The sequence below is a fragment of the Ambystoma mexicanum genome, chromosome 5p (assembly GCF_040938575.1).
Source record: "Ambystoma mexicanum isolate Mex_15411 chromosome 5p, UKY_AmexF1_1, whole genome shotgun sequence".
Classification (NCBI taxonomy): domain Eukaryota; kingdom Metazoa; phylum Chordata; class Amphibia; order Caudata; family Ambystomatidae; genus Ambystoma; species Ambystoma mexicanum.
This window is the reverse complement of record NC_090930.1, coordinates 641,682,656-641,695,747: the sequence shown is the minus strand read 5'-3', so window position 1 is coordinate 641,695,747 and position 13,092 is coordinate 641,682,656. Positions and strand designations below refer to the sequence as shown.

General features: G+C 42.9%; 1 long non-coding RNA gene across 1 annotated transcript in view; it reads right to left on the bottom strand.

Moving 5' to 3' along the window:
- Window positions 1–390: 390 nt before the first annotated feature.
- LOC138481094 (uncharacterized) overlaps window positions 391–13,092 on the bottom strand; it is an 86,739-nt gene continuing 74,037 nt past the window's right edge. Inside the window, exon 5 of the long non-coding RNA XR_011274191.1 lies at window positions 391–3,995. This is a non-coding gene — a long non-coding RNA (uncharacterized lncRNA). The remainder of the gene's footprint in view (window positions 3,996–13,092) is intronic.

Genomic DNA, 13,092 nt, shown 5'->3' with positions numbered 1-13,092 from the left:
CAGAAGCATGACACAGGTACAGGTTGTCAGAGAACATTCTACCTTTAGTTTATGTGTCATGAATGGGTCACACATACGGCATCTGGTGGAGACTCTTGCCAAATACACATGTATACCATACAATTATCCCAGACTGCCTGGAAGGCTCATAGCCAGATGGACAGATAGACATGAGTCAGTGAATAGGAGGTCCAGTGCCAATGTGCCAGCAAGCACTTCCCATGATGATGTCTCTCGAGAGAAATGATAATGAATTGAAGAACAGGGCATACCTGCACTCTGGAGTGGGGAAATACAAGACTAGTTTTCAGAAAGAAAGGCCAGAGGACACAATTTTACAAAAGTATCAACATTATTTATTTTATTTGATACAAAATGATATTGATTAAATCCTAAACAAATCACAGAACAGTTAATTCAATGCAGGTACATGAAACATTAACAAAACATTCTCACATATGAACTGGGCAATGTGCCAAAGTCCCACCATTCATATCCATATCCACTACTCATAGTCATACATAACAACAATTATAATGATAAAACATCACAATATACCAAACAATATTGACAAAGTGTAATTTTGTTTTTCTCCTAGAATGGATACTATTTAATTTATTTCAATAACACAATCACATTTGCAGGGACTTGAACAGGACCCACCGGTTTCAACGTTATAGGCACAATTTGACCACGTCTTCATCAGGGGACATAAAGTTTTGTGACATAATGTGTTGTCTCTCCCTTGTTCATAAGTGTAGATAAACAATCAGTTGTCACCAAAAAGTTCCTTTTGTTGACACTATTTTGCTGTGCATCACAAGTGCATAAATAATTTCACTATTTCTTAAGCTGCATGCAGCTAATGGTAATTGATCTTCAAAGCCTCAAAGCCACATTTTCTTATTTTCTCCTGCTGAGTATGAAATGAGTGAAGCCTGTCAGAGAAATGCACACGCTGTTTGCTTTAATATCTGCATGACCACATGTCACATCTTTTTGCAGCCTTTTGTACGTTTTCTGATGCCTCTACCCAGACAACTGCCGGTTCTTCAGCAAAAGAGAACATACAGGTCACAATATTGCCATTTTTGATTGGTGGCTTACATTGGACGAATGGTCCATGATGCTGTCCGGCCACTCAACAGCAGGCTACACAACATCACAGAGAGATGCTCATGCTCTTTATCCACCCAATGGTAGCACTGAGCAGGTTGTTCTCTTTGGACAAACCACCTCAATAGCCCGCTTGTCCACCTCCACATCTATGCTCCAGACTACCTCTAGTGGGGCCTCCATACATGACATCTGCCATGGCTCCTCTGTTGCTGTCCAGCCAATTGCCTGTTTGGATATGCTTTTGACCCTGGTGGAGTCCCATATTGAGGCAGTTGAGGTGCCGTCCATGAATGGACTGCAGGGTGAGGTGCAGTCCTCTGGGTCTCTCATGGTGCCCAATAGAGAACAGGCTGTGGTAGCCCAACAATCATTCCACGTCAGTGCCCACATGGGTTCTTCTTTCTGCAGTTGATCATCTTTGCAGAGGGAGAACCAGCACCTGCAATGGATTGCCAAGCAGCTGGAGTTGTGTCAGAGAATGGTTCCCATAAAGATTTTAGAAAATAGGAGGCCCCAACAGATCTGCAACACCAGTAAAAGGTAAGAGGTCAGACTATGGGTTTACACACAAGAGGTAGCTGTGTTTTCACAGATGAGACAGCAGGAAGAAGAGCGGCAGGCATCCCAGGTTGCAGCATGTGTGGCTATCATTGTGCTCTGGCTTTTATCATGAAGCAATCTCTGAGGCTTGGCCAAGACATTGAAGCAAGAATGTGACGGTCCAATGAGACCATTCACATGGAGAGGGAGGTCTGACTACCAGAGGCCAATATGAAGGCGGAGTTGGCCTTGGAATGGGCATTGACAGAACTGGAGGAGGAGTACGAATAGAAATTATAAATAGTTGTATGGGGTATTTATCATCTGGGAAGGGTAGTTTCATACTTGTTTTGACAGTTTGCCTTTTCATTGTGTGCACATGTTCATATTTTTCATATCTTTTGTGTTTTATTATTTTACATGTCTTAATTGTCTTTGACTATTCATGGTGTTCAATTGTTATTGGAGCATGTGGAAAATGTGTTTGCTTGCTGTTGAATGTGTATCTGAATAATTAGCGACCATGTTGCTATGTATTTGGCACATCATCTCCACGTTCCAGCGGATGACTGTTGCAAGGTTAGATGCAATACTCTGTGGGTCAATCAGTTAACTGACATGTTCCTGAAATCCATGTCTCCATGGTTGATGGCACTGTCTAAGTATATATCAGGGTATCATGGAAACTGAAGGAAGATCGTCACTGAGTAGTGTAAGCATGAGACATGTTAACATATTTTACATGTGCATGTCTCTGGGCAACACATATCTTGCATTACACCTTGCAGTGACATAAAGGCAGTTCATACCTGTAAGTGGTTGGTGGGTGGGTTAGAAGGGGATGTTGGGCAGTGCAGACCTTTGAAAATGTCTTCCTATTGATTTATTTATTGTATATATTGATGTGGATCTTGCTTCATGAATCTACAGTGGACATAGATGCACATAGAGGAGTCTTATGTGAGTGTGCACACAGATAAAAGCAGCAGGAAAGGTATCAATGGAAGGTTGTGGGCCAATAACAATGGGGGAGTGTAAGCAAATATGCAGCAAGGAATGAAACCAGGTAATGTATCCGGTGGATGAGATGGGACAGTGTTAGGTCCGGTGGGGAGTGGATAATGTCTGGAAGTGGGTGTTGTGGAGGAGCCATTCCTTGTGGATGATGGTGTTTGGTACATTTGTTAGAGGTACAAGTATGTGGGTGAGTCAAATGTTGATGCCGGTGGTGTTGCAGGGTAGATGGGCATAATCAGAGAAGGCCTGTACTCCTGTCCCTAGCTTCCTCACTCAGCAGAGTAGAAGTCTGCACATGTCCTTACTTCTGATGGATTATAGGGCTGAATAAATACATACATTATCAGCAAGGTGGGTTGGGGACTTGAGGAAGACAGCTCACAGGTGATGCATGCTGTTTTGAAGGTGACCTATCTTTGAAGTGGAATCCAAAGCAGCTGTTCAATTAGGAAGGACGGGACAGACATATTATAGGCTACTTCATATGTGGACCAATTTGGACCAGGAGGTACCACAACCAGATTCCCTGCTCCTCCCACTTCGGGTGTGCTACTCTCTGTAAAAGTTTCAACATACCTCTCAATCTCTCCAACCCAGTCGCACCATTTCCACTCATTGGTGACATCACTGCTCACAGGCAACAACATAGTTATAGTGTTGATGATAACTCAGACATGTCCCCATATGACCCATCAGCATTACAACTGCCACTGCTACATGAGGACTGATGTTCCCCTACATGCCTTCTACTACCTAACTTGCATCATTTGTGCCAGGTTGAACCCACACTAAACCCTTACACCGTATTCATGACTGGGAACAGTATGTCACCCACCTACACCCACAGGTAATACCCACTTTCGTTGAATGTATTGGTGCACTCACTTTTTTGGTGGCAAAAAGCAAATGGTAAGTGGGGGTAAGGTATATATGGGGGTGAGGGGTCGGTTTAGAAAGGGGGTGACACTCCCCTGCACTTTCTGAAAAAACGTGCAAAATTAAGGAAAAATGCATTAAACGAAAAATCCTATTCTACAATGCCTACAGCTTACTTTGAAGAGACTGTCCATAGCTGATGGTGAGAGGAGTCACCATCATTCACTAGGGTTCATGCACATGCATCCTAATGGACCTTAACACCAGAGGCTCTTGGTAGTACTCCTCAGTGTTTCAACAACAGACAGTCAGCTTAAACATCATTTCACTTCCACACAAGTACAGTCAATGTTGAATTGGATACTTCGCCGACTTTCTCAGCACGTTGTCTCCCAATCATCCCAACAGCTTCTTCCTCAGTGTCTTCAATATTTATGAGAATCCTGGAAACAGATGGATAATAAAAGGTGAGCATTGAATTTGCAACACTCTGAACCAGACACAGTGCACAATAGAGAGAAAACACATACCAGATAGTATTCCCTTTCTCATCAGTAACACCCTACACGCCCTTTCTCATGGGTGACCAATCGCACTGTACTTGTTGTTGAATGTGACTATTGACTTGCACATTAGTCACACCACTCCAGTCAAGTATATCTATGGGTAAGGCAGCAAACAGAGATTCTGCTCATTCATTTTCTTCATGCCCTGGTATGGGGGAAAGTACCATAACGAAAATTGCTCATCTAAAAAACGTCCAATGCTGTTGTGGACAACATCAACCAACATGCACCTGATTGCCATCACACTCAGGAGTCATAACCTTGCACACCCTGGTACACTGAAGGATTCAACCTTTGCAATTGATGCATCCGTTGACAAGGTGTTACTTAGGCAGTTTCCAGCAGCACATGCATGCAAGGCCAGCTCGGGTAAGTGTGAGCTTCTCACAGGTAACTGATGAACAGGGTCAACGCCAAATGATGCATGAACACTATATGCAAGGAGTGGAACAAATGTAGACTCCTCTTGTGGCCATGACACATTGCATGAAGTGTCTCCAAAAACACCCATACTGTGACCCATGGAGGGTTCAAGCACCATGGAATGGATGGTCATGAATTTGCTGTTCTGCAAACTCATGCACATGAGTCAACAACAGAATAACTGACCGCCTATGCTCACTGAAAGGCACATTGTGCATGGAGAATATCCTCCTTGCCGCCGTACTCCAGACCCTTCCACATGTAGCAGTTATCCCTTAGCTGCCAATCATCCGCAGTTCCCACAGTCATAGAACATTCACCGCAATGCTAAAGACCGGGGTATACACGTAATTGGTAAGCAACCAAGAGGGGACCCCAAGTGGCTCATCAACTACTGGCCCATCATCAATGTGCCCTACCTAGTTTTGCTCCTTGAGGATGCAGATACCACGCATGCGCTCCTACAGATTTAAGCCAACATTGTTCAGTGCAGGCATTACTATCTCAGAGCGAGATGCTGCACAGAGACTTCTACCATCAGTACCGTTGTTTGGCCAGTTTGTGATGTAATTGGCTTTCATTTCATGGTGCAGTATGGTTGGTTGAGTCACACTTTGTAGGCCCTCTTGGTGCGGAATAGGCCTCGGTCGGGTGAGGGTTGTGGGCTTGTACGTAGCCACAGTTTTTCCTTTGTACGGTTCAGTTTTGCACTGTGCGTACTATGTGAATCAGCTTACTGTGCAATAGTTGTGTGCAGTGCATTGTTTGTGGCTGTGCCAAGGCGTTAAGCGCTATATGAATAAAATACAAATACAATGTTTTTTGACTATTTTTGCACTTTTTTTGTAACTAAGATCCCCAGTGTCGGATCTTATGACGCCCCCTTTTCACCCAAACTCAGGCATTTCAGCTGACAATGTATATCATTGCCCTTCCTCCTGCTGTTTCTCACTATAAATGTTGACTAATTAGGGGATACCTGAGAAACAATCGGCATGTATTCAAGCAAACAATATTGATATCAGATGCTTTGGAAACAATGTTGTAAAGTAACCCACACCAGGCTCGTTGTTCAAAAGACACAATGCAAACATTTGATGCACATTGTGTGTTGCAAAGAATGAAAGACACGTTCTTTGTTGAAAGCAGTTTTGATCATGTGCATGATCAACGAATGGCATGCTTCATGCCTTTTTGAGTGGACCTCTTCCTGAACCTTTTGCAAGTTTAGGCTTTACTTGAAGGTGTTCGACTGACCGGGAACGATGAAAGTTTTGAAACTACTGGCTTCGTATAATGAGGCAATCTAGAAGCTGTCACTGTGGAAAGGACACTTTACACATTTACTGGGGGCAGCCTGTTAACCAAAAATGCCTACAACAAATGTCTGCGTGTTGATGAGAAAACATGTATCACAATGTGTCGCTTTCTGTTGTTGGTTTAGCGTTTGATTTTTGTGAATAAACAGTTCGCCCATGCCATTTCAATGGAAAGCAAACATAGACACCCCATCTGATTTCCTCATTAGCGCGGTTCTGCTTTTGAAGTATGCGGGGTCGGCGTACCTTGTTTTATCACTGTTTGCTGTATGAGACTCTCAGGGCTATTTGCAGGATGCATTTCTGAGTTTCGCCGTATGTTCGGGGGACATGACGGTGCTCATCAGGAAAGATAATTTATAGAGCACGTTTTTTTTTTTTCTCAGCAATAGCTGCAAATATTATGGTGGAGTTGTAGGGCTGACTTTTACAGAAATATTTGTTTGAACTAAAGCATGTATTAGGCAATACGATTCCTGGATAACAACACTAGATTTGCATACCGTCTGGTCCAATTGGTCATGTTGCTTATTCAAATACGGCTAACTTCATGTTTCAAAATGTGCCTTGGATAATACTTTGTAACAACTTTGCTAGTCACAAAGCAATCAGACGAGTTTGCCTCTCTCTGTCTCTCTCTCTGTCTCTCTCTCTGTCTCTCTCTCTCATATCCAGTGGTGCTGGAACCATTTTCTGAGTGGTGGTGATCGCCAGTGGTGTCCCTGCACCAAAGACAAAAGGGGTTTGAAACCTCCAATTTCTACTGTGCCAGCAAGAGGCTCTTTTAGCAAAACCATGTGTAGGGTCTCTTAGCCTCAACACGTTTGAACAAAATGGGCTTCCATTATGTATTGTAACTATTTGAGTTCCTAAACAGGAGCCCCCTATTGTCATTGGTGAAATAAATGATGGTCCAAACATCTCCGCGACTTGCAGGGAGACACATATCTTTCTGCCCCTAACTCCCAACAGCCAACTTTTTTTTTAGGATTTATATACACTTTGGGTTGCACTCACAAGATTAAAGTGCATTTTGAGGAACGTGATAAAAATCTGATATGGTAGGCTATAGTTATTGGTATTATATTGTATTATATAAACGGCCTGGATCCAGTGGTCGAAGTGTATGAAAAGAAGTAGTGGAACTGTGTTCCCTGCTGGCCTGCACCTACTCCCCACAAACCCCATCACCAGGTCCCCTCCCACACACAATACACACCCAAACACTTGCACCTGCTGTTTTAGGGAACGTTCAGTGTAGTGCACTGAAAGTGCAAGTTTCAACTTCTTCCTACACTTTTATTTGAAAACGAAACCATTCCGGAACAGTTTCTTTTTAAAATAAAAGTATAGGAACTGTAAAGGGCAATTAAAAAAAGTAGAGGAGCACTGCTCCCCACCGCTCCCGCTCCCTTCGGCCACTGCCTGGATCTGCTCCGAAATCAGCGGAAACAACCACTCATTCAGTGTCTTTTCAGATGGAACATTAAGGGTCTCATTACAAGTACTGTGGTGCAGTAAAAATGGTGGTAACAGGGTGGTAATTCTGCTACTTCCACATTACTGTACTTCTTTAATACAAGTTCAGCGGTGAAGTGGAGGATTCAACTCCAGCAAAAAGCTGGAGGTAAATCTGGACATTACCAGTGAAAATGGGCAAAATTGGCCGAATTACCGCTAGTGGAATTCTATCGACTCCAATAAATTGGGACTAACACCACCTAACACCATTCATAATCTGGTGGTAATTCCACCAGACCAAATGGCAGTAACAGTAATTCCGTTTGGCGGTATTGCAGTGGATGTTACACTGAAATACCACCATACTTGTAATGAGGAACTACGTCCTTGTCGTATGACCCCTATACTATTTAATCACAATTTGGACTGAATAACGTGCCCAAATGATTGAATAATATGTCACGACATGTAGGTTTCAATAATTTTTCTATTGAATCCTTCGTTAGAGTGGCTCGCAAAGAGACCAGTCCAAAAGGGAAAATGCTAGTCACATTACAGCAATCTTTTTCAAGTCAGATCTGATAGGAACTTTGGAAAAGTGTTACATTATCAGAACTAATTTCACACAGCTGGAATGCGGGGTGCATGCATACTATTAGATATTTTGTTCATATGAAACTGAGTTTCACTGAAGGCAATGACAATTATTTTGTTGTATTTAATTAAAAGTGTGTTACAGTTTATACAATAAACTTTTCACACTATCTTTATGAAAATTATAAAATACAGATATTAACATGACTTCATCATACAATTTATCAAAGAACAATTTATACCACTTATACAAATATAAAAACATTAAGACAGTGTACCCATCATTTTCACTTCCAACTTTTGATGTAAATATGTGCATAGCGTTATAGCATCCTTTGTCAGGCAACATATTAAATAGATATAGCTAGTTTTGATCTAGAAGGTTTAATTATAGAACGATGCCAAGATACAAACGGCCTGATTCATGGAAAAGTGTGAGGAGATCCTGCAAAGGCCATGCGCTGATGTGTTTCTGTTTGCTCTGCGTATTCATGGATTTGTTGACGCAAACTGACTGTACATGCAAGTCATAGCCGGAATGCCCCCGACACGCCCCCACGCAAAGCAAAAAGAACCTGATACTGTTAACTTTACGTGCTCCTCAGGCGCAAACACATGCACCCTTGAAACAGTGCGTGGGGTCCCCCGCAACCAAGTCTGCACCTCGAGGACACTGCACCGGGTCCTCATAACTATTACCAGCTCCCTGACAACATGCATACAAATTTTCATAACTCAGGTTAAAATATGGAAAATCTATGTGCAAATCCCCATAAACTGCTCATGCACCATGCTACACTGCGCACGCACACCATTAAGTTCTTCATGCACACCCCTCTAAATCCAACATGCAATCTCACCATGCACCATGCAGAGGTTATTCCTATAGACAAGTGTCTGTACGCCTGTCTATGGGTGGCGGATAGGTTGAGGGCTTTGTGCTGGCCTTTCCCCGACGAAAGCTTGCACAGTCAGTTCCATGAATACGCTTCATTCCACGCATTTGTGAGCGTGCGTTGGACTGCCTGTGGCCCGTCCCTCGTAATGCCCACATTTTCCCATGTAATTCCCCATTTTGTGTGCTCTGCCCCCTACTCTGGCCTCTGCGCAAACCACGCCCAAGTGCTGCGAGGAATCCCGCGCCAGAGATCGACTACCCATAGAGACCTGCCGACCCTGTACAAAGTCCCTGCAAAGTACTAAAAAATCCTGTGCAGCAGTCTTCATGAATTGACAAACAGGATTTTGTGTGCGGTTGTGTGCGCAAAATCCCTATTTACCACGCAGAAAATTCCCTGAATCGGGCCTGAAGTGTCCATCAGGAAAAAGTAATCCTGTAGCATGAAAAGGGAAACACTGCAATGAAAACCATTTTGCTCTCATTAGAAATATCACCCCTTAGCAGAACTATATTTTAGAGCTATGTATGACTGCAAAATACTGCTTAGCATACCAGGCCGTGGTATATTTTGCCAGAAAATCTGGCCTCAGGGTATTGTGGGGTAGAACAAAGTATGCATCATAATTAATAATTATATGCTGAAGCAACATTTGACCTTTCAAGAAAGGCTATTTTGGTAAGCCATTGCATTTGTCAATGTATGATAAGAGCATTATGCTTTATAAGAGTTTAGTATACGTCCTTCTCTGAAACAGTGCATATCAGCAATGGATCTGTGTGTTATAGGAATAGAGCATCTGCAAGAGGTCAAGTCTTCGGCGTGAGAGTCCTAGATCATCACTTCTCGTACACGCATGTGAAACTAACATGACAATCAGTTTGCCATGTGTATTCATGTTTAAAATGACAGGCATATGCTACTAAAATAAAAAATAGGTATGCCATGTTTCTCTAGCATATGGGAGAACAACGCATCGCATCCTCAGATTGCAACCACATGATGCCAAAAAGAAACATATCTGTGCCACAGCATACGGAATATTTCTGGATCGACGTCTGTCAGGTTCCGACATGCGATAGAGGTTGTGAAAGATATGGCGCATACACCATAATGTGTGTATCTGACATATGCGCCTGGTTGCCCTCGGGCCTAGCATGCTATACAAATAAATAAAATACAAAACAAATACCAATACTTGGGAGGTTAAGAAGGGAGTCATTTTACCGTAATATTAAAGATAAATATAGCCCTGCTTAAAGGTCTTGATACAGACACCTCAACAGTATTGCAGCCTTGCCAAGAAGAGGAAGTACAGTACTGTTAATTAATGAATTAATTGATTTCATTTGTTTTTTGCATCTGTAAAGCAAATCAGCCCTCGGGCATTAGGGCGCTGTTGGGAAACCAGTTATTTGTACGGGGAACATAGACATGGAACAGAGTTAGAGAGTCGGGTAGGGGCGAATGTTTAGGTATAGTAGCCCTGTTCAGACAGAGAGGGTAACAGTAAAGATGTAGCAGTGTAAACCCCCAAGCTGAGAGCCAGTGCTATCTGAATAAATCAGTAGTAGCCATATTGATCAGGTCATGTACTTTGATTCAAAACTATTGCAGACTAGGTCAGAAGTGTCTGCAGTAGAGTAAACCAGCTGTGGGTAAGCGCCATCAGCAACAGGCATATATGTGCAGCCTGTTTCCCTCAATTAGATCAAATACAATGATTGGAACTTTTTTAATTGATTGAAATGGACCGTGAGTGCAGGATTCAACTCAAATCGTGTTTACCAGTAGTTTCTATCTCTTACTACAGGGCCTTAGGTGTTTATTCAACAACGTGCAAGTACACGCGGGAGCTGTGCATCTATGTTACCCTAGGTTATCCTATATTAGCCAGGTGGACACACATGGGGCCCTCTCATATAACGAAACGCACTCAAGCTCTCTGCATAAAGGCGCTGATGCTAAAAACAAACACAACCAAAGCATAGATTAGGAGACTCGAGGCATTGGTTGAAAGGGCTATTTAGTAGTAGCTTGTTTTGTGTATTTACCCGTTAGGCACATGATGCAAAGTTGTGAGATATTGTCAAGCGTCAAACAATGATCACATACCTGCTGACCGTTAGACATGCCATGTCGGGTACAAAGTAAGAAACCAGGCATAGTGATACTTACAGTCCTGCTATTAAAATATCTATAGAAATGCAAAGTAGCATACACTGCAAATGCCAGGAATACAACATTATTTGAGAACTCCGTTTCAGCATATTTTTGAGGAAGATGAGTGTGAAAGTAAGAAGTAGCGATGTTAGGTTAGAAAGGTGATAGTGGCTTTTCCCGATTTCTGCCTTTAGTAAGGCTGTAAATGTGTTTAGTCAGCAGTTACTTTGCATGCATCGTACTGCTTTTAGGCAAATGAGAGATCTTGAATATGCTGAAATTCTGCCAGTCCTCTGTTTTTATTCATCATTAGAGAGTTGATAAAATGAATACCCTCCAGAAGGGTAATGAGAACAACTAGTATTTATATTGTTGTAAAGCCGTGTGATGCAATGGCGTTCACTATTTTGTTAGTGACATGTCCTCCTAATATTTGAAAGTATTTGGGTGATGTGTACTTCAAAAATTGCGTCGACCTAAAAGCCCCCGCTCCCCAGTTAGTGATCTAATCTTTCAATACAAAAAATACAATCAGTAAGAAACCCCCATTTCTTGTTTATGCTGCTAAATTTGTATTGACACATTGATCCTCATTATAAGATCGGCGGAATGGGTTAACGGGTTCCGCAAATGGGTGCAGACCCGTTAACTCCATTCCGCACGATTACAAGCTCCCCTCGCGGGACTCGGTAAGGAACGCCTGGTCAAACCAGGCGTCGTTACCGGGTCCTGCGAGGGGAAGAGGGAGCAAACAACGGGCCGCTTGTAATCGGCCCGTTGTTTGCACCCTCTCCCATTCCCATTGAGCCCTATGGGGGCTCAGATGGGGAAGGTCCGGGCCCGGGTTCCCAGAGGGAGGAATTACCGGGCCCTCCATACTCGGAATGGCCCGGTAATTCCCCATTCTGGGAACCCGGTAAGAGAGCCCGGTTTGGCGGGAGCCATGGAGCTAGTAGCTCCATGGCTACCGCCAAATTCGTAATGAGGCCCATTGTCTTGTTTTTAGACACGCGAAAACAATTTGACTTGTTTGCATTTATACAAACCTTGTGTTACATTACACGAATATCGAGTTGTATGCCTTTGCCAAAGAGTACTACAAGTAGGTTCCAAAGTCAAACAGTTTCCCTTGTGCGTCTTGAAAGTGCAGTAGTGAAACTCACGTAATGTTTTGGGCTCACATGCTCTGGTTCACTAGAAAGGGTTATTTGCCTCAATAGCATCTTATCTATTTAGTTAAAAGAATGCAATTGCCTATCATAATTCAAAATGTGGTCTTGTCTGGGGGAGCAAGCTAAGAACATTTTCTGATCAAATTAAATATATCTCTTTTGCTTGAGCGGCCCCCTTCCCTAGTCACACATGTATAATGTTAAGTTGTACGCTATAGAGAACTACTGACAACTTACTGTCTATCAGTTACATTCCTAATAAGTATAGGAGGCCTGTTGTGATATGATATGATGGTTTATTTATATAGCGCCTATCCACACTGTGTTTCAAAGCGCTTCACGACAAGGGAGGGAACAAGGGAAAATACAAAACATTCTTACAGGCCATGAACAACAAGAATGTGAAAATAACTATCATACTCGACCAAGCGACATTTCAGCAAGTGCTAAGACACAAATAGGAGGGAAATGGGAAACAGACAGGTGACTACCGTACTACGCCTGACTACATTTCTGGTACAGCCGGTGAATTACAAAAAGGTTAGGGAGTGGGGAGGAGAAAGGGGGAGAGGAACAAAACAAGCGGCTATCGTACTAGCCGTGACGACATTTTAGATAGTGCTGGAGGGGGAGAGGGGCAATAACGAGTAAGGGGGGGAGACGAACAAAATTACTATCATACTACGTCCAGGGACCATTCACATAGATTAAGTGCATAGAAAAGTAAGAGGGGGGAGGAGAGGGAGAGAAAGGGGAAGGGAGAGGAGAAGAGAACAGAGAATAAAACAGTGAAAGAGCAGTGAAGCAGAGGGGAGAGAGCGATAACAGTTGCAGAGTACAGTAAGGCACATAATGTTGCAAGGGAACAGAACTGTAGGCAGGGAATTTACGAAGAAAAAGGGCACAGCAAGAATCAGGCCAACTTGAGAGGGAGATCCAGGGA